The sequence below is a fragment of the Macaca fascicularis genome, chromosome 1 (genome assembly GCF_037993035.2).
Source record: "Macaca fascicularis isolate 582-1 chromosome 1, T2T-MFA8v1.1".
Lineage (NCBI taxonomy): Eukaryota > Metazoa > Chordata > Mammalia > Primates > Cercopithecidae > Macaca > Macaca fascicularis.
Window position 1 is genome coordinate 88,968,068 of NC_088375.1, and position 27,636 is coordinate 88,995,703.

The following is a 27,636-nucleotide window of genomic DNA, read 5'->3' on the forward strand; positions in this document are numbered from 1 at the left end:
CTTCTTTGTGTTCTCTGAAATCATCTCACAGAGTTACACCTTTCACCTCCAGAAGCCTTTCGCTAAGACAGTTCTTGTGGAATTGGCAAAGTGATATTTGGAACCCCATAGAGGGCTATGGTGAAAAAGGAAATATCCTCAGATGAAATCTGGAAAGAAGCCTTCTGAGAAACTGCTTAGTGTTCTGTTAATTCATCTCACAGAGTTACATCTGTATTTCGTGGATCTCTTTGCTAGCCTTATTTCTGTGGAATCTGAGAACAGAAATTTCGGATCCCTTTGAAGACTATAGGGACAAAGAAAATATCCTGCGATAACAAAGAGAAAGAAGCTTTCTGAGAAACTTCTTTGTGTTCTGTGAAATCATCTCACAGAGTTACCGCTTTCCCCTCAAGAAGCCTTTCGCTAAGACAGTTCTTGTGGAATTGGCAAAGTGATATTTGGAAGCCCATAGAGGGCAATGGTGAAAAAGGAAATATCCTCAGATGAAATCTGGAAAGAAGCATTCTGAAAAACTGCTTAGTGTACTGTTAATTCATCTCACAGAGTTACATCTGTATTTCGTGGATCTCTTTGCTAGCCTTATTTCTGTGGAATCTGAGAACAGATATTTCGGATCCCTTTGAAGACTATAGGGCCAAATTAAATATCCTCCGATAACAGAGGGAAAGAAGCTCTCAGAGAAACTTCTTTGTGTTTTGTGAAATCATCTCACAGATTTACAGCTTTCCCCTCAAGAAGCCTTTCGCTAAGACAGTTCTTGTGGAATTGGCAAAGTGATATTTGGAAGCCCATAGAGGGCTATGGTGAAAAAGGAAATATCCTCAGATGAAATCTGGAAAGAAGCTTTCTGAGAAACTGCTCTGTGATGTGTTACTTCAACTCACAGATTTACATCTGTATTTCGTGAATCTCTTTGCTAGCCTTATTTCTGTGGAATCTGAGAACAGATATTTCGGATCCCTTTGAAGACTATAGGGCCAAAGGAAATATCCTCCGATAAAAAAGAGAAAGAAGCTTTCTGATAAACTTCTTTGTGTTCTGTGAAATCATCTCACAGAGTTACAGCTTTCACCTCAAGAAGCCTTTCGCTAAGACAGTTCTTGTGGAATTGGAAAAGTGATATTTGGAAGCCCCTAGAGGGCTATGGTGAAAAAGGAAATATACTCAGATGAAATCTGGAAAAAAGCTTTCTGAGAAACTACTTAGTGTTCTGTTAATTCATCTCACAGAGTTACATCTGTATTTCGTGGATCTCTTTGCTAGCCTTATTTCTGTGGAATCTGAGAAGAGATATTTCCGATCCCTTTGAAGACTATAGGGCCAAAGGAAATATCCTCCGATAAGAAAGAGAAAGAAGCTTTCTGAGAAACTTCTTTGTGTTCTGTGAAACCATCTCACAGAGTTACAGCTTTCACCTCAAGAAGACTTTCGCTAAGACAGTTCTTGTGGAATTGGCAAAGTGATATTTGGAAGCCCATAGAGGGCAATGGTGAAAATGGAAGTATCCTCAGATGAAATCTGGAAAGAAGCTTTCTGAGAAACTGCTTAGTGTTCTCTTAATTCATCTCACAGAGTTACATCTGTATTTCGTGGATCTCTTTGCTAGCCTTATTTCTGTGGAATCTGAGAACAGATATTTCGGATCCCTTTGAAAACTATAGGGCCAAAGGAAATATCCTCCGATAACAAAGAGAAAGAAGCTTTCTGAGAAACTTCTTTGTGTTCTGTGAAATCATCTCACAGAGTTACAGCTTTCATCTCAAGAAGCCTTTCGCTAAGACAGTTCTTGTGGAATTGGCAAAGTGATATTTGGAAGCCCTTAGAGGGCTATGTTGAAAAAGGAAATATCCTCAGATGAAATCTGGAAAAAAGCTTTCTGAGAAACTGCTCTGTGATGTGTGAATTTCACTCACAGAGTTACATCTGTATTTCGTGGATCTCTTTGCTAGCCTTATTTCTGTGGAATCTGAGAACAGATATTTCGGATCCCTTTGAAGACTATAGGGCCAAAGGAAATATCCTCCGATAACAAAGAGAAAGAAGCTTTCTGATAAACTTCTTTGTGTTCTGTGAAATCATCTCACAGAGTTACAGCTTTCACCTCAAGAAGCCTTTCGCTAAGACAGTTCTTGTGGAATTGGAAAAGTGATATTTGGAAGCCCCTAGAGGGCTATGGTGAAAAAGGAAATATACTCAGATGAAATCTGGAAAAAAGCTTTCTGAGAAACTACTTAGTGTTCTGTTAATTCATCTCACAGAGTTACATCTGTATTTCGTGGATCTCTTTGCTAGCCTTATTTCTGTGGAATCTGAGAAGAGATATTTCCGATCCCTTTGAAGACTATAGGGCCAAAGGAAATATCCTCCGATAAGAAAGAGAAAGAAGCTTTCTGAGAAACTTCTTTGTGTTCTGTGAAACCATCTCACAGAGTTACAGCTTTCACCTCAAGAAGACTTTCGCTAAGACAGTTCTTGTGGAATTGGCAAAGTGATATTTGGAAGCCCATAGAGGGAAATGGTGAAAATGGAAGTATCCTCAGATGAAATCTGGAAAGAAGCTTTCTGAGAAACTGCTTAGTGTTCTCTTAATTCATCTCACAGAGTTACATCTGTATTTCGTGGATCTCTTTGCTAGCCTTATTTCTGTGGAATCTGAGAACAGATATTTCGGATCCCTTTGAAAACTATAGGGCCAAAGGAAATATCCTCCGATAACAAAGAGAAAGAAGCTTTCTGAGAAACTTCTTTGTGTTCTGTGAAATCATCTCACAGAGTTACAGCTTTCATCTCAAGAAGCCTTTCGCTAAGACAGTTCTTGTGGAATTGGCAAAGTGATATTTGGAAGCCCTTAGAGGGCTATGTTGAAAAAGGAAATATCCTCAGATGAAATCTGGAAAAAAGCTTTCTGAGAAACTGCTCTGTGATGTGTGAATTTCACTCACAGAGTTACATCTGTATTTCGTGGATCTCTTTGCTAGCCTTATTTCTGTGGAATCTGAGAACAGATATTTCGGATCCCTTTGAAGACTATAGGGCCAAAGGAAATATCCTCCGATAACAAAGAGAAAGAAGCTTTCTGAGAAACTTCTTTGTGTTCTGTGAAATCATCTCACAGAGTTTCAGCTTTCCCCTCAAGAAGCCTTTCGCTAAGACAGTTCTTGTGGAATTGGCAAAGTGATATTTGGAAGCCCATAGAGGGCTATGGTGAAAAAGGTAATATCCTCAGATGAAATTTGGAAAGAAGCTTTCTGAGAAACTGCTTAGTGTTCTGTTAATTCATCTCACAGAGTTACATCTGTATTTCGTGGATCTCTTTGCTAGCCTTGTTTCTGTGGAATCTGAGAACAGATATTTCGGATCCCTTTGAAGACTATAGGGCCAAAGAAAATATCCTGCGATAACAAAGAGAAAGAAGCTTTCTGAGAAACTTCTTTGTGTTCTGTGAAATCATCTCACAGTTACAGCTTTCCCCTCAAGAAGCATTTCTCTAAGACAGTTCTTGTGGAATTGGCAAAGTGATATTTGGAAGCCCATAGAGGGCTATGGTGAAAAAGGAAATATCCTCAGATGAAATCTGGAAAGAAGCTTTCTGAGAAACTGCTTAGTGTTCTGTGAATTCATCTCACAGAGTTACATCTGTATTTCGTGGATCTCTTTGCTAGCATTATTTCTGTGGAATCTGAGAACAGATATTTCGGATCCCTTTGAAGACTATAGGGCCAAAGTAAATATCCTCCGATAACAAAGGGAAAGAAGCTCTCTTAGAAACTTCTTTGTGTTTTGTGAAATCATCTCACAGAGTTACAGCTTTCCCCACAAGAAGCCTTTTGCTAAGACAGTTCTTGTGGAATTGGCAAAGTGATATTTGGAAGCCCATAGAGGGCTATGGTGAAAAAGGAAATATCCTCAGATGAAATCGGGAAAGAAGGTTTCTGAGAAACTGCTCTGTGATGTGGTGCTTCATCTCACAGATTTACATCTGTATTTCGTGGATCTCTTTGCTAGCCTTATTTCTGTGGAATCTGAGAACAGATATTTCGGATCCCTTTGAAGACTATAGGGCCAAAGGAAATATCCTCCTATAACAAGGAGAAAGAAGCTGTCTGAGAAACTTCTTTGTGTTCTCTGAAACCATCTCACAGAGTTACAGCTTTCACCTCAAGAAGCCTTTCGCTAAGACAGTTCTTGTGGAATTGGCAAAGTGATATTTGGAAGCCCATAGAGGGCTATGGTGAAAAAGGAAATATCCTCAGATGAAATCTGGAAAGAAGCTTTCTGAGAAACTGCTCTGTGATGTGTGACTTCCACTCACTGAGTTTCATCTGTATTTCGTGGATCTCTTTGCTAGCCTTATTTCTGTGGAATCTGAGAACAGATATTTCGGATCCCTTTGAAGACTATATGGCCAAAGAAAATATTATGCGATAACAAAGAGAAAGAAGCTTTCTTAGAAACTTCTTGTGTTCTGTGAAATCATCTCACAGAGTTACAGCTTTCCCTTCAAGAAGCCTTTCGCTAAGACAGTTCTTGTGGAATCGGCAAAGTGATATTTGGAAGCCCATAGAGGGCTATGGTGAAAAAGGAAATATCCTCAGATGAAATCTGGAAAGAAGCTTTCTGAGAAACTGCTTAGTGTTCTGTTAATTCATCTCACAGAGTTACATGTGTATTTCGTGGATCTCTTTGCTAGCCTTATTTCTGTGGAATCTGAGAACAGATATTTCGGATCCCTTTGAAGACTATAGGGCCAAAGGAAATATCCTCCGATAACAAAGGGAAAGAAGCTCTCTAAGAAACTTCTTTGTGTTTTGTGAAATCATCTCACAGAGTTACAGCTTTCCCCTCAAGAAGCCTTTCGCTAAGACAGTTCTTGTGGAATTGGCAAAGTGATATTTGGAAGCCCCTAGAGGGCTATGGTGAAAAAGGTAATATCCTCAGATGAAATCTGGAAAGAAGCTTTCTGAGAAACTGCTTAGTGTTCTGTTAATTCATCTCACAGAGTTACATCTGTATTTCGTGGATCTCTTTGCTAGCCTTATTTCTGTGGAATCTGAGAACAGATATTTCGGATCCCTTTAAGACTATAGGGCCAAAGGAAATATCCTCCGATAACAAAGAGAAAGAAGCTTTCTGAGAAACTTCTTTGTGTTCTGTGAAATCATCTCACAGAGTTACAGCTTACACCTTAAGACGACTTTCGCTAAGACAGTTCTTGTGGAATTGGCAAAGTGATATTTGGAAGCCCATAGAGGGCAATGGTGAAAAAGGAAATATCCTCAGATGAAATCTGGAAAGAAGCTTTCTGAGAAACTGCTTAGTGTTCTGTTAATTCATCTCACAGAGTTACATCTGTATTTCGTGGATCTCTTTGCTAGACTTATTTCTGTGGAATCTGAGAAGAGATAGTTCGGATCCCTTTGAAAACTATAGGGCCAAAGGAAATATCCTCCGATAAAAAAGAGAAAGAAGCTTTCTGAGAAACTTCTTTGTATTCTGTGAAATCATCTCACAGAGTTACAGCTTTCCCCTCAAGAAGCCTTTCGCTAAGACAGTTCTTGTGGAATTCGCAAAGTGATATTTGGAAGCCCTTAGAGGGCTATGGTGAAAAAGGAAATATCCTCAGATGAAATCTGGGAAAAAGCTTTCTGAGAAACTACTCTGTGATGTGTGAATTCCACTCACAGAGTACATCTGTATTTCGTGGATCTCTTTGCCAGCCTTATTTCTGTTGAATCTGAGAACAGATATTTCGGATCCCTTTGAAGGGTATAGGGCCAAAGGAAATATCCTCCGATAACAAAGAGAAAGAAGCTTTCTGAGAAACTTCTTTGTGTTCTGTGAAATCATCTCACAGAGTTACAGCTTTCCCCTCAAGAAGCCTTTCGCTAAGACAGTTCTTGTGGAATTGGCAAAGTGATATTTGGAAGCCCATAGAGGGCTGTGGTGAAAAAGGAAATATCCTCAGATGAAATCTGGAAAGAAGCTTTCTGAGAAACTGCTCTGTGATGTGTTACTTCAACTCACAGATTTACATCTGTATTTCGTGGATCTCTTTGCTAGCCTTATTTCTGTGGAATCTGAGAAGAGATATTTCGGATCCCTTTGAAGACTACAGGGCCAAAGGAAATATCCTCCGATAACAAAGAGAAAGAAGCTGTCTGAGAAACTTCTTTGTGTTCTGAGAAATCATCTCACAGAGTTACAGCTTTCCCCTCAAGAATCCTTTCGCTAAGACAGTTCTTGTGGAATTGGCAAAGTGATATTTGGAAGCCCATAGAGGGCTATGGTGAAAAAGGAAATATCCTCAGATGAAATCTGGAAAGAAGCTTTCTGAGAAATTGCTTAGTGTTCTGTTAATTCATCTCACAGAGTTACATCTGTATTGCGTGGATCTCTTTGCTAGCCTTATTTCTGTGGAATGTGAGAACAGATATTTCGGATCCCTTTGAAGACTATAGGGCCAAAGGAAATATCCTCCGATAACAAAGAGAAAGAAGCTTTCTGAGAAACTTCTTTGTGTTCTGTGAAATCATCTCACAGAGTTACAGCTTTCCCCTCAAGAAGCCTTTCGCTAAGACAGTTCTTGTGGAATTGGCAAAGTGATATTTGGAAGCCCATAGAGTGCTATGGTGAAAAAGGAAATATCCTCAGAGGAAATCTGGAAAGAAGCTTTCTGAGAGACTGCTTAGTGTTCTCTTAATTCATCTCACAGAGTTACATCTGTATTTCGTGGATCTCTTTGCTAGCCTTATTTCTGCGGAATCTGAGAACAGATATTTCGGATCCCTTTGAAGACTATAGGGCCAAAGGAAATATCCTCCGATAACAAAGAGAAAGAAGCTTTCTGAGAAACTTCTTTGTGTTCTGTGAAATCATCTCACAGAGTTACAGCTTTCCCCTCAAGAAGCCTTTCGCTAAGACAGTTCTTGTGGAATTGGCAAAGTGATATTTGGAAGCCCATAGAGGGCTATGGTGAAAAAGGAAATATCCTCAGATGAAATCTGGAAAGAAGCTTTCTGAGAAACTGCTCTTGGATGTGTGACTTCCACTCTCAGAGTTACATCTGTATTTCGTGGATCTCTTTGCTAGCCTTATTTCTGTGGAATCTGAGAACAGATATTTCGGACACTTTGAAGACTATAGGGCCAAAGGAAATGTCCTCCGATAACAAAGAGAAAGAAGCTTTCTGAGAAACTTCTTTGTGTTCTGTGAAATCATCTCACAGAGTTACAGCTTTCCCCTCAAGAAGCCTTTCGCTAAGACAGTTCTTGTGGAATTGGCAAAGTGATATTTGGAAGACCATAGAGGCCAATGGTGAAAAAGGAAATATCCTCAGATGAAATCTGGAAAGAAGCTTTCTGAGAAACTGCTTAGTGTTCTGTTAATTCATCTCAAAGAGTTACATCTGTATTTCGTGGATCCCTTTACTAGCCTTATTTCTGTGGAATCTGAGAACAGATATTTCGGATCCCTTTGAAGACTATAGGGCCAAAGGAAATATCCTGCGATTACAAAGAGAAAGAAGCTTTCTGAGAAACTTCTTTGTGTTCTGTGAAATCATCTCACAGAATTACAGCTTTCCCCTCAAGAAGCCTTTCGCTAAGACAGTTCTTGTGGAATTGGCAAAGTGATATTTGGAAGCCCAGAGAGGGCGACGGTGAAAAAGGAAATATCCTCAGATGAAATCTGGAAAGAAGCTGTCTGAGAAACTGCTTAGTGTTCTGTTAATTCATCTCACAGAATTACATCTGAATTTCGTGGATCTCTTTGCTAGCCTTATTTCTGTGGAATCTGAGAACAGATATTTCGGATCCCATTGAAGACTATGGGGCCAAAGGAAATATCCTCCGATAACAAAGAGATAGAAGCTTTCTGAGAAACTTCTTTGTGTTCTGTGAAATCATCTCACAGAGTTACAGCTTTCCCCTCAAGAAGCCTTTCGCTAATACTTTTCTTGTGGAATTAGCACAGTGATATTTGGGAGCACATAGAGGGCAATGGTGAAAAAGGATATATCCTCAGATGAAATCTGGAAAGAAGCTTTCTGAGAAACTACTCTGTGATGTGTGACTTCCACTCACAGAGTTACATCTGTATTTCGTGGATCTCTTTGCTAGCCTTATTTCTGTGGAATCTGAGAACAGATATTTCGGACACTTTGAAGACTATAGGGCCAAAGGAAATATCCTCCGATAACAAAGAGAAAGAAGGTTTCTGATAAACTTCTTTGTGTTCTGTGAAATCATCTCACAGAGTTACAGCTTTCCCCTCAAGAAGCCTTTCGCTAAGACAGTTCTTGTGGAATTGGCAAAGTGATATTTGGAAGCCCATAGAGGGCTACGGTGAAAAAGGAAATATCCTCAGATGAAATCTGGAAAGAAGCTTTCTGAGAAACTGCTTAGTGTTCTGTTAATTCATCTCACAGAGTTATATCTGTATTTCGTGGATCTCTTTGCTAGCCTTATTTCTGTGGAATCTGAGAACAGATATTTCGGATCCCTTTGAAGACTATAGGGCCAAAGGAAATATCCTCCGATAACAAAGAGAAAGAAGCTTTCTGATAAACTTCCTTGTGTTCTGTGAAATCATCTCACAGAGTTACAGCTTTCCCTTCAAGAAGCCTTTCGCTAAGACAGTTCTTGTGGAATTGGCAAAGTGATATTTGGAAGCCCATAGAGGGCTCTGGTGAAAAAGGAAATATCCTCAGATGAAATCTGGAAAGAAGCTTTCTGAGAAACTACTTAGTGTTCTCTTAATTCATCTCACAGAGTTACATCTGTATTTCGTGGATCTCTTTGCTAGCCTTATTTCCGTGGAATCTGAGAACAGATATTTCGGATCCCTTTGAAGACTATAGGGCCAAAGGAAATATCCTCCGATAACAAAGAGAAAGAAGCTTTCTGAGAAACTTCTTTGTGTTCTGTAAAATCATCTCACAGAGTTACAGCTTTCCCCTCAAGAAGCCTTTCGCTACGACAGTTCTTGTGGAATTGGCAAAGTGATATTTGGAGGCCCATATAGGGCTATGGTGAAAAAGGAAATATCCTCAGATGAAATATGGAAAGAAGCTTTCTGAGAAATTGCTTAGTGTTCTGTTAATTCATCTCACAGAGTTACCTGTGTATTTCGTGGATCTCTTTGCTAGCCTTATTTCTGTGGAATCTGAGGACAGATATTTCGGATCCCTTTGAAGACTATAGGGCCAAAGGAAATATCCTCCGATAACAAAGGGAAAGAAGCTCTCTGAGAAACTTCTTTGTGTTCTGTGAATTCATCTCACAGAGTTACAGCTTTCCCCTCAAGAAGACTTTCGCTAATACTTTTCTTGTGGAATTAGCACAGTGATATTTGGAAGCACATAGAGGGCAATGGTGAAAAAGGATATATCCTCAGATGAAATCTGGAAAGAAGCTTTCTGAGAAACTACTCTGTGATGTGTGACTTCCACTCACAGAGTTACATCTGTATTTCGTGGAACTCTTTGCTAGCCTTATTTCTGTGGAATCTGAGAACAGATATTTCGGACACTTTGAAGACTATAGGGCCAAAGGAAATATCCTCCGATAACAAAGAGAAAGAAGGTTTCTGATAAACTTCTTTGTGTTCTGTGAAATCATCTCAGAGTTACAGCTTTCCCCTCAAGAAGCCTTTTGCTGAGACAGTTGTTGTGGAATTGGCAAAGTGATATTTGGAACCCCATAGAGGGCTATGGTGAAAAAGGAAATATCCTCAGATGAAATCTGGAAAGAAGCTTTCTGAGAAACTGCTTAGTGTTCTGTTAATTCATCTCACAGAGTTACATCTGTATTTCGTGGATCTCTTTGCTAGCCTTATTTCTGTGGAATCTGAGAACAGTATTTCTGATCCCTTTGAAGACTATAGGGCCAAAGGAAATATCCTGCGATAACGAAGAGAAAGAAGCTTTCTGAGAAACTTCTTTGTGTTCTGTGAAATCATCTCACAGAATTACAGCTTTCCCCTCAAGAATCCTTTCGCTAAGACAGTTCTTGTGGAATTGGCAAAGTGATATTTGGAAGCCCATAGAGGGCTACGGTGAAAAAGGAAATATCCTCAGATGAAATCTGGAAAGAAGCTTTCTGAGAAACTGCTTAGTGTTCTGTTAATTCATCTCACAGAGTTATATCTGTATTTCGTGGATCTCTTTGCTAGCCTTATTTCTGTGGAATCTGAGAACAGATATTTCGGATCCCTTTGAAGACTATAGGGCCAAAGGAAATATCCTCCGATAACAAAGAGAAAGAAGCTTTCTGATAAACTTCCTTGTGTTCTGTGAAATCATCTCACAGAGTTACAGCTTTCCCTTCAAGAAGCCTTTCGCTAAGACAGTTCTTGTGGAATTGGAAAAGTGATATTTGGAAGCCCATAGAGGGCTCTGGTGAAAAAGGAAATATCCTCAGATGAAATCTGGAAAGAAGCTTTCTGAGAAACTACTTAGTGTTCTCTTAATTCATCTCACAGAGTTACATCTGTATTTCGTGGATCTCTTTGCTAGCCTTATTTCCGTGGAATCTGAGAACAGATATTTCGGATCCCTTTGAAGACTATAGGGCCAAAGGAAATATCCTCCGATAACAAAGGGAAAGAAGCTCTCTGAGAAACTTCCTTGTGTTCTGTGAAATCATCTCACAGAGTTACAGCTTTCCGCTCAAGAAGCCTTTCGCTAACACAGTTCTTGTGGAATTGGCAAAGTGATATTTGGAAGCCCATAGAGGGCTATGGTGAAAAAGGAAATATCCTCAGATGAAATCTGGAAAGAAGCTTTCTGAGAAACTGCTCTGTGATGTGTGACTTCCACTCACAGAGTTACATCTGTATTTCGTGGATCTCTTTGCTAGCCTTATTTCTGTGGAATCTGAGAACAGATATTTAGGACACTTTGAAGACTATAGGGCCAAAGGAAATATCCTCCGATAACAAAGAGAAAGAAGCTGTCTGAGAAACTTCTTTGTGTTCTGTGAAATCTTCTCACAGAGTTACAGCTTTCCCCTCAAGAAGCCTTTCGCTAAGACAGTTCTTGTGGAATTGGCAAAGTGATATTTGGAAGCCCTTAGAGGGCTATGGTGAAAAAGGGAATATCCTCAGATGAAATCTGGAAAGAAGCTTTCTGAGAAACTGCTTAGTGTTCTGTTAATTCATCTCACAGAATTACATCTGAATTTCGTGGATCTCTATGCTAGCCTTATTTCTGTGGAATCTGAGAACAGATATTTCGGATCCCTTTGAAGACTATGGGGCCAAAGGAAATATCCTCCGATAACAAAGAGAAAGAAGCTTTCTGAGAAACTTCTTTGTGTTCTGTGAAATCATCTCACAGAGTTACAGCTTTCCCCTCAAGAAGCCTTTCGCTAATACTTTTCTTGTGGAATTAGCACAGTGATATTTGGAAGCACATAGAGGGCAATGGTGAAAAAGGATATATCCTCAGATGAAATCTGGAAAGAAGCTTTCTGAGAAACTACTCTGTGATGTGTGACTTCCACTCACAGAGTTACATCAGTATTTCGTGGATCTCTTTGCTAGCCTTATTTCTGTGGAATCTGAGAACAGATATTTCGGACACTTTGAAGACTATAGGGCCAAAGGAAATATCCTCCAATAACAAAGAGAAAGAAGGTTTCTGATAAACTTCTTTGTGTTCTGTGAAATCATCTCACAGAGTTACAGCTTTCCCCTCAAGAAGCCTTTTGCTGAGACAGTTGTTGTGGAATTGGCAAAGTGATATTTGGAACCCCATAGAGGGCTATGGTGAAAAAGGAAATATCCTCAGATGAAATCTGGAAAGAAGCTTTCTGAGAAACTGCTTAGTGTTCTGTTAATTCATCTCACAGAGTTACATCTGTATTTCGTGGATCTCTTTGCTAGCCTTATTTCTGTGGAATCTGAGAACAGATATTTCGGATCCCTTTGAAGACTATAGGGCCAAAGGAAATATCCTGCGATAACGAAGAGAAAGAAGCTTTCTGAGAAACTTCTTTGTGTTCTGTGAAATCATCTCACAGAGTTACAGCTTTCCCCTCAAGAAGCCTTTCGCTAAGACAGTTCTTGTGGAATTGGCAAAGTGATATTTGGAAGCCCATAGAGGGCTTCGGTGAAAAAGGAAATATCCTCAGATGAAATCTGGAAAGAAGCTTTCTGAGGAACTGCTCTGTGATGTGTGACTTCCACTCACAGAGTTACATCTGTATTTCGTGGATCTCTTTGCTAGCCTTATTTCTGTGGAATCTGAGAACAGATATTTAGGACACTTTGAAGACTATAGGGCCAAAGGAAATATCCTCCGATAACAAAGAGAAAGAAGCTGTCTGAGAAACTTCTTTGTGTTCTGTGAAATCTCCTCACAGAGTTACAGCTTTTCCCTCAAGAAGCCTTTCGCTAAGACACTTCTTGTGGAATTCGCAAAGTGATATTTGGAAGCCCATATAGGGCTATGGTGAAAAAGGAAATATCCTCAGATGAAATATGGAAAGAAGCTTTCTGAGAAATTGCTTAGTGTTCTGTTAATTCATCTCACAGAGTTACATCTGTGTTTCGTGGATCTCTTTGCTAGCCTTATTTCTGTGGAATCTGAGAACAGATATTTCGGATCCCTTTGAAGACTATAGGGCCAAAGGAAATATCCTGCGATAAGAATGAGAAAGAAGCTTTCTGAGAAACTTCTTTGTGTTCTGTTAAATCATCTCACAGAGTTACAGCTTTCCCCTCAAGAAGCCTTTCGCTAAGACAGTTCTTGTGAAATTGGCAAAGTGATAATTGGAAGCCCATAGAGGGCTACGTTGAAAAAGGAAATATCCTCAGATGAAATCTGGAAAGAAGCTTTCTGAGAAACTGCTTAGTGTTCTGTTAATTCATCTCACAGAGTTATATCTGTATTTTGGGGATCTCTTTGCTAGCCTTATTTCTGTGGAATCTGAGAACAGATATTTCGGATCCCTTTGAAGACTATAGGGCCAAAGGAAATATCCTCTGATAACAAAGAGAAAGAAGCTTTCTGAGAAACTTCTTTGTGTTCTGTGAAATCTTCTCACAGAGTTACAGCTTTCCCCTCAAGAAGCCTTTCGCTAAGACAGTTCTTGTGGAATTGGCAAAGTGATATTTGGAAGCCCTTAGAGGGCTATGGTGAAAAAGGAAATATCCTCAGATGAAATCTGGAAAGAAGTTTTCTGAGAACCTGCTTAGTGTTCTGTTAATGCATCTCACAGAGTTACATCTGTATTTCGTGGATCTCTTTGATAGCCTTATTTCTGTGGAATCTGAGAACAGATATTTCGGATCCCTTTCAAGACTATAGGGCCAAAGGAAATATCCTCCGATAACAAAGGGAAAGAAGCTCTCTGAGAAACTTCTTTGTGTTCTGTGAATTCATCTCACAGAGTTACAGCTTTCCCCTCAAGAAGCCTTTCGCTAAGACAGTTCTTGTGGAATTGGCAAAGTGATATTTGGAAGCCCATAGAGGGCTATGGTGAATAAGGAAATATCCTCAGATGAAATCTGGAAAGAAGCTTTCTGAGAAACTGCTCTGTGATGTGTGACTTCCACTCACAGAGTTACATCTGTATTTCGTGGATCTCTTTGCTAGCCTTATTTCTGTGGAATCTGAGAACAGATATTTCGGACACTTTGAAGACTATAGGGCCAAAGGAAATAACCTCCGATAACAAAGAGAAAGAAGGTTTCTGATAAACTTCTTTGTGTTCTGTGAAATCATCTCACAGAGTTACAGCTTTCCCCTAAAGAAGCCTTTTGCTAAGACAGTTCTTGTGGAATTGGCATAGTGATATTTGGAAGCCCATAGAGTGCTATGGTGAAAAAGGAAATATCCTCAGATGAAATCTGGAAAAAAGCTTTCTGAGAAACTGCTTAGTGTTTTGTTAATTCATCTCACAGAGTTACATCTGTATTTCGTGGATCTCTTTGCTAGCCTTATTTCTGAGGAATCTGAGAACAGATAGTTCGGATCCCTTTGAAGACAATAGGGCAAAACGGAAATATCCTGCGATAACGAAGAGAAAGAAGCTTTCTGAGAAACTTCTTTGGGTTCTGTGAAATCATCTCACAGAGTTACAGCTTTCACCTCAAGAAGCCTTTCGCTAAGACAGTTCTTGTGGAATTGGAAAAGTGATATTTGGAAGCCCCTAGAGGGCTATGGTGAAAAAGGAAATATACTCAGATGAAATCTGGAAAAAAGCTTTCTGAGAAACTACTTAGTGTTCTGTTAATTCATCTCACAGAGTTACATCTGTATTTCGTGGATCTCCTTGCTAGCCTTATTTCTGTGGAATCTGAGAACAGATACTTCCGATCCCTTTGAAGACTATAGGGCCAAAGGAAATATCCTCCGATAAGAAAGAGAAAGAAGCTTTCTGAGAAACTTCTTTGTGTTCTGTGAAACCATCTCACAAAGTTACAGCTTTCACCTCAAGAAGACTTTCGCTAAGACAGTTCTTGTGGAATTGGCAAAGTGATATTTGGAAGCCCATAGAGGGCAATGGTGAAAATGGAAGTATCCTCAGATGAAATCTGGAAAGAAGCTTTCTGAGAAACTGCTTAGTGTTCTCTTAATTCATCTCACAGAGTTACATCTGTATTTCGTGGATCTCTTTGCTAGCCTTATTTCTGTGGAATCTGAGAACAGATATTTCGGATCCCTTTGAAAACTATAGGGCCAAAGGAAATACCCTCCGATAACAAAGAGAAAGAAGCTTTCTGAGAAACTTCTTTGTGTTCTGTGAAATCATCTCACAGAGTTACAGCTTTCACCTCAAGAAGCCTTTCGCTAAGACAGTTCTTGTGGAATTGGCAAAGTGATATTTGGAAGCCCATAGAGGGCTATGGTGAAAAAGGAAATATCCTCAGATGAAATCTGGAAAGAAGCTTTGTGAGAAACTGCTTAGTGTTCTGTTAATTCATCTCACAGAGTTACATCTGTATTTCGTGGATCTCTTTGCTAGCCTTATTTCTGTGGAATCTGAGAACAGATATTTCGGATCCCTTTGAAGACTATAGGGCCAAAGAAAATATCCTGCGATAACAAAGAGAAAGAAGCTTTCTGAGAAACTTCTTTGTGTTCTGTGAAATCATCTCACAGTTACAGCTTTCCCCTCAAGAAGCATTTCGCTAAGACAGTTCTTGTGGAATTGGCAAAGTGATATTTGGAAGCCCATAAAGGGCTATGGTGAAAAAGGAAATATCCTCAGATGAAATCTGGAAAGAAGCTTTCTGAGAAACTGCTTAGTGTTCTCTGAATTCATCTCAAAGAGTTACATCTGTATGTCGTGGATCTCTTGGCTAGCCTTATTTCTGTGGAATCTGAGAACAGATATTTCGGATCCCTTTGAAGACTATAGGGCCAAAGGAAATATCCTCCGATAACAAAGGGAAAGAAGCTCTCTGAGAAACTTCTTTGTGTTTTGTGAAATCATCTCACAGAATTACAGCTTTCCCCTCAAGAAGCCTTTTGCTAAGACAGTTCTTGTGGAATTGGCAAAGTGATATTTGGAAGCCCATAGAGGGCTATGGTGAAAAAGGAAATAAACTCAGATGAAATCTGGAAAGAAGGTTTCTGAGAAACTGCTCTATGATGTGTTGCTTCAACTCACAGATTTACATCTGTATTTCGTGGATCTCTTTGCTAGCCTTATTTCTGTGGAATCTGAGAACAGATATTTCGGATCCCTTTGAAGACTATAGGGCCAAAGGAACTATCCTCCAATAACAAGGAGAAAGAAGCTGTCTGAGAAACTTCTTTGTGTTCTGTGAAATCATCTCACAGAGTTACAGCTTTCACCTCAAGAAGCCTTTCGCTAAGACAGTTCTTGTGGAATTGGCAAAGTGATATTTGGAAGCCCATAGAGGGCTATGGTGAAAAAGGAAATATCCTCAGATGAAATCTGGGAAGAAGCTTTCTGAGAAACTGCTCTGTGATGTGTGACTTACACTCACTGAGTTTCATCGGTATTTCGTGGATCTCTTTGCTAGCCTTATTTCTGTGGAATCTGAGAACAGATATTTCGGATCCCTTTGAAGACTATATGGCCAAAGAAAATATTATGAGATAACAAAGAGAAAGAAGCTTTCGGAGAAACTTCTTTGTGTTCTGTGAAATCATCTCACAGAGTTACAGCTTTCCCTTCAAGAAGCCTTTCGATAAGACAGTTCTTGTGGAATTGGCAAAGTGATATTTGGAAGCCCATAGAGGGCTATGGTGAAAAAGGAAATATCCTCAGATGAAATCTGGAAAGAAGCTTTCTGAGAAACTGCTTAGTGTTCTGTTAATTCATCTCACAGAGTTACATCTGTATTTCGTGGATCTCTTTGATAGCCTTATTTCTGTGGAATCTGAGAACAGATATTTCGGATCCCTTTGAAGACTATAGGGCCAAAGGAAATATCCTCCGATAACAAAGGGAAAGAAGCTCTCTGGAAACTTCTTTGTGTTTTGTGAAATCATCTCACAGAGTTACAGCTTTCCCCTCAAGAAGCCTTTCGCTAAGACAGTTCTTGTGGAATTGGCAAAGTGATATTTGGAAGCCCCTAGAGGGCTATGGTGAAAAAGGTAATATCCTCAGATGAAATCTGGAAAGAAGCTTTCTGAGAAATTGCTTAGTGTTCTGTTAATTCATCTCACAGAGTTACATCTATATTTCGTGGATCTCTTTGCTAGCCTTATTTCTGTGGAATCTGAGAACAGATATTTCGGATCCCTTTGAAGACTATAGGGCCAAAGGAAATATCCTGCGATAACGAAGAGAAAGAAGCTTTCTGAGAAACTTCTTTGTGTTCTGTGAAATCATCTCACAGAGTTACAGCTTTCCCCTCAAGAATCCTTTCGCTAAGACAGTTCTTGTGGAATTGGCAAAGTGATATTTGGAAGCCCATAGAGGGCTACGGTGAAAAAGGAAATATCCTCACATGAAATCTGGAAAGAAGCTTTCTGAGAAACTGCTTAGTCTTCTGTTAATTCATCTCACAGAGTTACAGCTGTATTTCGTGGATCTCTTTGCTAGCCTTATTTCTGTGGAATCTGAGAACAGATATTTCGGATCCCTTTGAAGACTATAGGGCCAAAGGAAATATCCTCTGATAACAAAGAGAAAGAAGCTTTCTGAGAAACTTCTTTGTGTTCTGTGAAATCATCTCACAGAGTTACAGCTTTCCCCTCAAGAAGCCTTTCGCTAAGACAGTTCTTGTGGAATTGGCAAAGTGATATTTGGAAGCTCATAGAGGGCTATGGTGAATAAGGAAATATCCTCAGATGAAATCTGGAAAGAAGCTTTCTGAGAAACTGCTCTGTGATGTGTGACTTCTACTCACAGAGTTACATCTGTATTTCGTGGATCTCTTTGCTAGCCTTATTTCTGTGGAATCTGAGAACAGATATTTCGGACACTTTGAAGACTATAGGGCCAAAGGAAATAACCTCCGATAACAAAGAGAAAGAAGGTTTCTGATAAACTTCTTTGTGTTCTGTGAAATCATCTCACAGAGTTACAGCTTTCACCTCAAGAAGCCTTTTGCTAAGACAGTTCTTGTGGAATTGGCATAGTGATATTTGGAAGCCCATAGAGGGCTATGGTGAAAAAGGAAATATCCTCAGATGAAATCTGGAAAAAAGCTTTCTGAGAAACTGCTTAGTGTTCTGTTAATTCATCTCACAGAGTTACATCTGTATTTCGTGGATCTCTTTGCTAGCCTTATTTCTGAGGAATCTGAGAACAGATAGTTCGGATCCCTTTGAAGACAATAGGGCAAAACGGAAATATCCTGCGATAACGAAGAGAAAGAAGCTTTCTGAGAAACTTCTTTGTGTTCTGTGAAATCATCTCACAGAGTTACAGCTTTCACCTCAAGAAGCCTTTCGCTAAGACAGTTCTTGTGGAATTGGAAAAGTGATATTTGGAAGCCCCTAGAGGGCTATGGTGAAAAAGGAAATATACTCAGATGAAATCTGGAAAAAAGCTTTCTGAGAAACTACTTAGTGTTCTGTTAATTCATCTCACAGAGTTACATCTGTATTTCGTGGATCTCCTTGCTAGCCTTATTTCTGTGGAATCTGAGAACAGATATTTCCGATCCCTTTGAAGACTATAGGGCCAAAGGAAATATCCTCCGATAAGAAAGAGAAAGAAGCTTTCTGAGAAACTTCTTTGTGTTCTGTGAAACCATCTCACAAAGTTACAGCTTTCACCTCAAGAAGACTTTCGCTAAGACAGTTCTTGTGGAATTGGCAAAGTGATATTTGGAAGCCCATAGAGGGCAATGGTGAAAATGGAATTATCCTCAGATGAAATCTGGAAAGAAGCTTTCTGAGAAACTGCTTAGTGTTCTCTTAATTCATCTCACAGAGTTACATCTGTATTTCGTGGATCTCTTTGCTAGCCTTATTTCTGTGGAATCTGAGAACAGATATTTCGGATCCCTTTGAAAACTATAGGGCCAAAGGAAATATCCTCCGATAACAAAGAGAAAGAAGCCTTCTGAGAAACTTCTTTGTGTTCTGTGAAATCACCTCACAGAGTTACAGCTTTCACCTCAAGAAGCCTTTCGCTAAGACAGTTCTTGTGGAATTGGCAAAGTGATATTTGGAAGCCCATAGAGGGCTATGGTGAAAAAGGAAATATCCTCAGATGAAATCTGGAAAAAAGCTTTCTGAGAAACTGCTCTGTGATGTGTGAATTCCAATCACAGAGTTACATCTGTATTTCGTGGATCTCTTTGCTAGCCTTATTTCTGTGGAATCTGAGAACAGATATTTCGGATCCCTTTGAAGACTATAGGGCCAAAGGAAATATCCTCCGATAACAAAGAGAAAGAAGCTTTCTGAGAAACTTCTTTGTGTTCTGTGAAATCATCTCACAGAGTTTCAGCTTTCCCCTCAAGAAGCCTTTCGCTAAGACAGTTCTTGTGGAATTGGCAAAGTGATATTTGGAAGCCCCTAGAGGGCTATGGTGAAAAAGGAAATATCCTCAGATGAAATTTGGAAAGAAGCTTTGTGAGAAACTGCTTAGTGTTCTGTTAATTCATCTCACAGAGTTACATCTGTATTTCGTGGATCTCTTTGCTAGCCTTATTTCTGTGGAATCTGAGAACAGATATTTCGGATCCCTTTGAAGACTATAGGGCCAAAGAAAATATCCTGCGATAACAAAGAGAAAGAAGCTTTCTGAGAAACTTCTTTGTGTTCTGTGAAATCATCTCACAGTTACAGCTTTCCCCTCAGAAGCATTTCGCTAAGACAGTTCTTGTGGAATTGGCAAAGTGATATTTGGAAGCCCATAAAGGGCTATGGTGAAAAAGGAAATATCCTCAGATGAAATCTGGAAAGAAGCTTTCTGAGAAACTGCTTAGTGTTCTCTGAATTCATCTCACAGAGTTACATCTGTATGTCGTGGATCTCTTGGCTAGCCTTATTTCTGTGGAATCTGAGAACAGATATTGCGGATCCCTTTGAAGACTATAGGGCCAAAGGAAATATCCTCCGATAACAAAGGGAAAGAAGCTCTCTGAGAAACTTCTTTGTGTTTTATGAAATCATCTCACAGAATTACAGCTTTCCCCTCAAGAAGCCTTTTGCTAAGACAGTTCTTGTGGAATTGGCAAAGTGATATTTGGAAGCCCATAGAGGGCTATGGTGAAAAAGGAAATATCCTCAGATGAAATCTGGAAAGAAGGTTTCTGAGAAACTGCTCTGTGATGTGTTGCTTCAACTCACAGATTTACATCTGTATTTCGTGGATCTCTTTGCTAGCCTTATTTCTGTGGAATCTGAGAACAGATATTTCCGATCCCTTTGAAGACTATAGGGCCAAAGGAACTATCCTCCAATAACAAGGAGAAAGAAGCTGTCTGAGAAACTTCTTTGTGTTCTGTGAAATCATCTCACAGAGTTACAGCTTTCACCTCAAGAAGCCTTTCGCTAAGACAGTTCTTGTGGAATTGGCAAAGTGATATTTGGAAGCCCATAGAGGGCTATGGTGAAAAAGGAAATATCCTCAGATGAAATCTGGAAAGAAGCTTTCTGAGAAACTCCTCTGTGATGTGTGACTTACACTCACTGAGTTTCATCTGTATTTCGTGGATCTCTTTGCTAGCCTTATTTCTGTGGAATCTGAGAACAGATATTTCGGATCCCTTTGAAGACTATATGGCCAAAGAAAATATTATGCGATAACAAAGAGAAAGAAGCTTTCTGAGAAACTTCTTTGTGTTCTGTGAAATCATCTCACAGAGTTACAGCTTTCCCTTCAAGAAGCCTTTCGATAAGACAGTTCTTGTGGAATTGGCAAAGTGATATTTGGAAGCCCATAGAGGGCTATGGTGAAAAAGGAAATATCCTCAGATGAAATCTGGAAAGAAGCTTTCTGAGAAACTGCTTAGTGTTCTGTTAATTCATCTCACAGAGTTACATCTGTATTTCGTGGATCTCTTTGCTAGCCTTATTTCTGTGGAATCTGAGAACAGATATTTCGGATCCCTTTGAAGACTATAGGGCCAAAGGAAATATCCTCCGATAACAAAGGGAAAGAAGCTCTCTGGAAACTTCTTTGTGTTTTGTGAAATCATCTCACAGAGTTACAGCTTTCCCCTCAAGAAGCCTTTCGCTAAGACAGTTCTTGTGGAATTGGCAAAGTGATATTTGGAAGCCCCTAGAGGGCTATGGTGAAAAAGGTAATATCCTCAGATGAAATCTGGAAAGAAGCTTTCTGAGAAATTGCTTAGTGTTCTGTTAATTCATCTCACAGAGTTACATCTGTATTTCGTGGATCTCTTTGCTAGCCTTATTTCTGTGGAATCTGAGAACAGATATTTCGGATCCCTTTGAAGACTATAGGGCCAAAGGAAATATCCTCCGATAACAAAGAGAAAGAAGATTTCTGAGAAACTTCTTTGTGTTCTGTGAAATCATCTCACAGAGTTACAGCATTCACCTCAAGACGACTTTCGCTAAGACAGTTCTTGTGGAATTGGCAAAGTGATATTTGGAAGCCCTTAGAGGGCAATGGTGAAAAAGGAAATATCCTCAGATGAAATCTGGAAAGAAGCTTTCTGAGAAACTGCTTAGTGTTCTGTTAATTCATCTCACAGAGTTACATCTGTATTTCGTGGATCTCTTTGCTAGCCTTATTTCTGTGGAATCTGAGAAGAGATATTTTGGATCCCTTTGAAGACTATAGGGCCAAAGGAAATATCCTCCGATAACAAAGAGAAAGAAGCTTTCTTAGAAACTTCTTTGTATTCTGTGAAATCATCTCACAGAGTTACAGCTTTCCCCTCAAGAAGCCTTTCGCTAAGACAGTTCTTGTGGAATTGGCAAAGTGATATTTGGAAGCCCTTAGAGGGCTTTGGTGAAAAAGGAAATATCCTCAGATGAAATCTGGAAAAAAGCTTTCTGAGAAACTGCTCTGTGATGTGTGAATTCCACTCACAGTGTTACATCTGTATTTCGTGGATCTCTTTGCTAGCCTTATTTCTGTTGAATCTGAGAACAGATATTTCGGATCCCTTTGAAGGGTATAGGGCCAAAGGAAATATCCTCCGATAACAAAGAGAAAGAAGCTTTCTGAGAAACTTCTTTGTGTTCTGTGAAATCATCTCACAGAGTTACAGCTTTCCCCTCAAGAAGCCTTTCGCTAAGACAGTTCTTGTGGAATTGGCAAAGTGATATTTGGAAGCCCATAGAGGGCTATGGTGAGAAAGGAAATATCCTCAGATGAAATTTGGAAAGAAGCTTTCTGAGAAACTACTTAGTGTTCTGTTAATTCATCTCACAGAGTTACATCTGTATTTCGTGGATCTCTTTGCTAGCCTTATTTCTGTGGAATCTGAGAACAGATATTTCGGATCCCTTTGAAGACTATAGGGCCAAAGGAAATATACTCCGATAACAAAGAGAAAGAAGCTGTCTGAGAAACTTCTTTGTGTTCTCTGAAATCATCTCACAGAGTTACAGCTTTCACCTCAAGAAGCCTTTCGCTAAGACAGTTCTTGTGGAATTGGCAAAGTGATATTTGGAAGCCCATAGAGGGCTATGGTGAAAAAGGAAATATCCTCAGATGAAATCTGGAAAGAAGCTTTCTGAGAAACTGCTTAGTGTTCTGTTAATTCATCTCACAGAGTTACATCTGTATTTCGTGGATCTCTTTGCTAGCCTTATTTCTGTGGAATCTGAGAACAGATATTTCGGATCCCTTTGAAGACTATAGGGCCAAAGAAAATATCCTGTGATAACAAAGAGAAAGAAGCTTTCTGAGAAAATTCTTTGTGTTCTGTAAAATCATCTCACAGAGTTACCGCTTTCCCCTCAAGAAGCCTTTCGCTAAGACAGTTCTTGTGGAATTGGCAAAGTGATATTTGGAAGCCCATAGAGGGCAATGGTGAAAAAGGAAATATCCTCAGATGAAATCTGGAAAGAAGCTTTCTGAAAAACTGCTTAGTGTTCTGTTAATTCATCTCACAGAGTTACATCTGTATTTCGTGGATCTCTTTGCTAGGCTTATTTCTGTGGAATCTAAGAACAGATATTTCGGATCCCTTTGAAGACTATAGGGCCAAATAAATATCCTCCGATTACAGAGGGAAAGAAGCTCTCAGAGAAACTTCTTTGTGTTTTGTGAAATCATCTCACAGAGTTAGAGCTTTCCCCTCAAGAAGCCTTTCGCTAAGACAGTTCTTGTGGAATTGGCAAAGTGATATTTGGAAGCCCATAGAGGGCTATGGTGAAAAAGGAAATATCCTCAGATGAAATCTGGAAAGAAGCTTTCTGAGAAACTGCTCTGTGATGTGTTACTTCAACTCACAGATTTACATCTGTATTTCGTGGATCTCTTTGCTAGCCTTATTTCTGTGGAATCTGAGAACAGATATTTCGGATCCCTTTGAAGACTATAGGGCCAAAGGAAATATCCTCCGATAACAAAGAGAAAGAAGCTGTCTGAGAAACTTCTTTGTGTTCTGTGAAATCATCTCACAGAGTTACAGCTTTCACCTCAAGAAGCCTTTCGCTAGGACAGTTCTTGTGGAATTGGCAAAGTGATATTTGGAAGCCCATAGAGGGCTATGGTGAAAAAGGAAATATCCTCAGATGAAATCTGGAAAGAAGCTTTCTGAGAAACTGCTCTGTGATGTGTGACTTCCACTCACAGAGTTACATCTGTATTTTGTGGATCTCTTTGCTAGCCTTATTTCTGTGGAATCTGAGAACAGATATTTCGGACACTTTGAAGACTATAGGGCCAATGGAAATATCCTCCGATAACAAAGAGAAAGAAGCTGTCTGAGAAACTTCTTTGTGTTCTGTGAAATCATCTCACAGAGTTACAGCTTTCCCCTCAAGAAGCCTTTCGCTAAGACAGTTCTTGTGGAATTGGCAAAGTGATATTTGGAAGCCCATAGAGGGCTATGGTGAAAAAGGAAATATCCTCAGATGAAATCTGGAAAGAAGCTTTCTGAGAAACTGCTTAGTGTTCTGTTAATTCATCTCACATAGTTACATCTGTGTTTCGTGGATCTCTTTGCTAGCCTTATTTCTGTGGAATCTGAGAACAGATATTTCGGATCCCTTTGAAGAGTATAGGGCCAAAGGAAATATCCTCCGATAACAAAGAGAAAGAAGCTTTTTGAGAAACTTCTTTGTGTTCTGTGAAATCATCTCACAGAGTTACAGCTTTCCACTCAAGAAGCCTTTCGCTAAGACAGTTCTTGTGGAATTGGCAAAGTGATATTTGGAAGCCCATAGAGGGCTATGGTGAAAAAGGAAGTATCATCAGATGAAATCTTGAAAGAAGCTTTCTGAGAAACTGCTTAGTGTTCTCTTAATTCATCTCACAGAGTTACATGTGTATTTCGTGGATCTCTTTGCTAGCCTTATTTCTGTGGAATCTGAGAACAGATATTTCGGATCCCCTTGAAGACTACAGGGTCAAAGGAAATATCCTCCGATAACAAAGAGAAAGAAGCTTTCTGAGAAAATTCTTTGTGTTCTGTGAAATCATCTCACAGAGTTACCGCTTTCCCCTCAAGAAGCCTTTCGCTAAGACAGTTCTTGTGGAATTGGCAAAGTGATATTTGGAAGCCCATAGAGGGCAATGGTGAAAAAGGAAATATCCTCAGATGAAATCTGGAAAGAAGCTTTCTGAAAAGCTGCTTAGTGTTCTGTTAATTCATCTCACAGAGTTACATCTGTATTTCGTGGATCTCTTTGCTAGCCTTATTTCTGTGGAATCTAAGAACAGATATTTCGGATCCCTTTGAAGACTATAGGGCCAAATTAAAAATCCTCCGATTACAGAGGGAAAGAAGCTCTCAGAGAAACTTCTTTGTGTTTTGTGAAATCATCTCACAGAGTTACAGCTTTCTCCTCAAGAAGCCTTTCGCTAAGACAGTTCTTGTGGAATTGGCAAAGTGATATTTGGAAGCCCTTAGAGGGCTATGGTGAAAAAGGAAATATCCTCAGATGAAATCTGGAAAGAAGCTTTCTGAGAAACTGCTCTGTGATGTGTTACTTCAACTCACAGATTTACATCTGTATTTCGTGTATCTCTTTGCTAGACTTATTTCTGTGGAATCTGAGAACAGATATTTCGGATCCCTTTGAAGACTATAGGGCCAATGGAAATATCCTCCGATAACAAAGAGAAAGAAGCTGTCTGAGAAACTTCTTTGTGTTCTGTGAAATCATCTCACAGAGTTACAGCTTTCACCTCAAGAAGCCTTTCGCTAGGACAGTTCTTGTGGAATTGGCAAAGTGATATTTGGAAGCCCATAGAGGGCTATGGTGAAAAAGGAAATATCCTCAGATGAAATCTGGAAAGAAGCTTTCTGAGAAACTGCTCTGTGATGTGTGACTTCCACTCACAGAGTTACATCTGTATTTTGTGGATCTCTTTGCTAGCCTTAATTCTGTGGAATCTGAGAACAGATATTTCGGACACTTTGAAGACTATAGGGCCAATGGAAATATCCTCCGATAACAAAGAGAAAGAAGCTGTCTGAGAAACTTCTTTGTGTTCTGTGAAATCATCTCACAGAGTTACAGCTTTCCCCTCAAGAAGCCTTTCGCTAAGACAGTTCTTTTGGAATTGGCAAAGTGATATTTGGAAGCCCATAGAGGGCTATGGTGAAAAAGGAAATATCCTCAGATGAAATCTGGAAAGAAGCTTTCTGAGAAACTGCTTAGTGTTCTGTTAATTCATCTCACATAGTTACATCTGTGTTTCGTGGATCTCTTTGCTAGCCTTATTTCTGTGGAATCTGAGAACAGATATTTCGGATCCCTTTGAAGAGTATAGGGCCAAAGGAAATATCCTCTGATAACAAAGAGAAAGAAGCTTTCTGAGAAAATTCTTTGTGTTCTGTGAAATCATCTCACTGAGTTACAGCTCTCCCCTCAAGAAGCCTTTCGCTAAGACAGTTCTTGTGGAATTGGTAAAGTGATATTTGGAACCCCATAGAGGGCTATGGTGAAAAAGGAAATATCCTCAGATGAAATCTGGAAAGAAGCTTTCTGAGAAACTGCTTAGTGTTCTGTTAATTCATCACACAGAGTTACATCTGTATTTCGTGGATCTCTTTGCTAGCCTTATTTCTGTGGAATCTGAGAACAGATATTTCAGATCGCTTTGAAGACTATAGGGCCAAAGGAAATATCCTCCGATAACAAAGGGAAAGAAGCTCTCTGAGAAACTTCTTTGTGTTTTGTGAAATCATCTCACAGAGTTACAGCTTTCCCCTCAAGAAGCCTTTCGCTAAGACAGTTCTTGTGGAATTGGCAAAGTGATATTTGGAAGCCCATAGAGGGCTACGGTGAAAAAGGAAATATCCTCAGATGAAATCTGGAAAGAAGCTTTCTGAGAAACTGCTCTGTGATGTGTGACTTCAACTCAGAGATTTACATCTGTATTTCGTGGATCTCTTTGCTAGCCTTATTTCTGTGGAATCTGAGAACAGATATTTCGGTCACTTTGAAGACTATAGGGCCAAAGGAAATATCCTCCGATAACAAAGAGAAAGAAGCTGTCTGAGAAACTTCTTTGTGTTCTGTGAAATCATCTCACAGAGTTACAGCTTTCCCCTCAAGAAGCCTTTCGCTAAGACAGTTCTCGTGGAATTGGCAAAGTGATATTTGGAAGCCCATAGAGGGCTATGGTTAAAAAGGAAATATCCTCAGATGAAATCTGGAAAGAAACTTTCTGAGAAACTGCTCTGTGATGTGTTACTTCAACTCACAGATTTACATCTGTATTTCGTGGATCTCTTTGCTAGCCTTATTTCTGTGGAATCTGAGAACAGATATTTCGGATCCCTTTGAAGACTATAGGGCCAAAGGAAATATCCTCCGATAACAAAGAGAAAGAAGCTGTCTGAGAAACTTCTTTGTGTTCTGTGAAATCATCTCACAGAGTTACAGCTTTCACCTCAAGAAGCCTTTCGCTAGGACAGTTCTTGTGGAATTGGCAAAGTGATATTTGGAAGCCCATAGAGGGCTATGGTGAAAAAGGAAATATCCTCAGATGAAATCTGGAAAGAAGCTTTCTGAGAAACTGCTCTGTGATGTGTGACTTCCACTCACAGAGTTATATCTGTATTTTGTGGATCTCTTTGCTAGCCTTATTTCTGTGGAATCTGAGAACAGATATTTCGGACACTTTGAAGACTATAGGGCCAGTGGAAATATCCTCCGATAACAAAGAGAAAGAAGCTGTCTGAGAAACTTCTTTGTGTTCTGTGAAATCATCTCACAGAGTTACAGCTTTCCCCTCAAGAAGCCTTTCGCTAAGACAGTTCTTGTGCAATTGGCAAAGTGATATTTGGAAGCCCCTAGAGGGCTATGGTGAAAAAGGAATTATCCTCAGATGAAAATTGGAAAGAAACTTTCTAAGAAACTGCTTAGTGTTCTGTTAATTCATCTCACAGAGTTACATCTGTATTTCGTGGATCTCTTTGCTAGCCTTATTTCTGTGGAATCTGAGAACAGATATTTCGGATCCCTTTGAAGACTACAGGGCCAAAGGAAATATCATCCGATAAGAAAGAGAAAGAAGCTTTCTGAGAAACTTCTTTGTGTTCTGTGAAATCATCTCACAGAGTTACAGCTTTAACCTCAAAAGCCTTTCGCTAAGACAGTTCTTGTGGAATTGGCAAAGTGATATTTGGAAGCCCATAGAGGGCTATGGTGACAAAGGAAGTATCATCAGATGAAATCTTGAAAGAAGCTTTCTGAGAAACTGCTTAGTGTTCTCTAAATTCATCTCACAGAGTTACATGTGTATTTCGTGGATCTCTTTGCTAGCCTTATTTCTGTGGAATCTGAGAACAGATATTTCGGATCCCCTTGAAGACTACAGGGTCAATGGAAATATCCTCCGATAACAAAGAGAAAGAAGCTTTCTGAGAAACTTCTTTGTGTTCTGTGAAATCATCTCACAGAGTTACAGCTTTCCCCTCAAGAAGCCTTTCGCTAAGACAGTTCTTGTGGAATTGGCAAAGTGATATTTGGAAGCCCATAGAGGGCTATGGTGAAAAAGGAAATATCCTCAGATGAAATCTGGAAAGAAGCTTTCTGAGAAACTGCTTAGTGTTCTGTTAATTCATCTCACAGAGTTACATCTGTATTTCTTG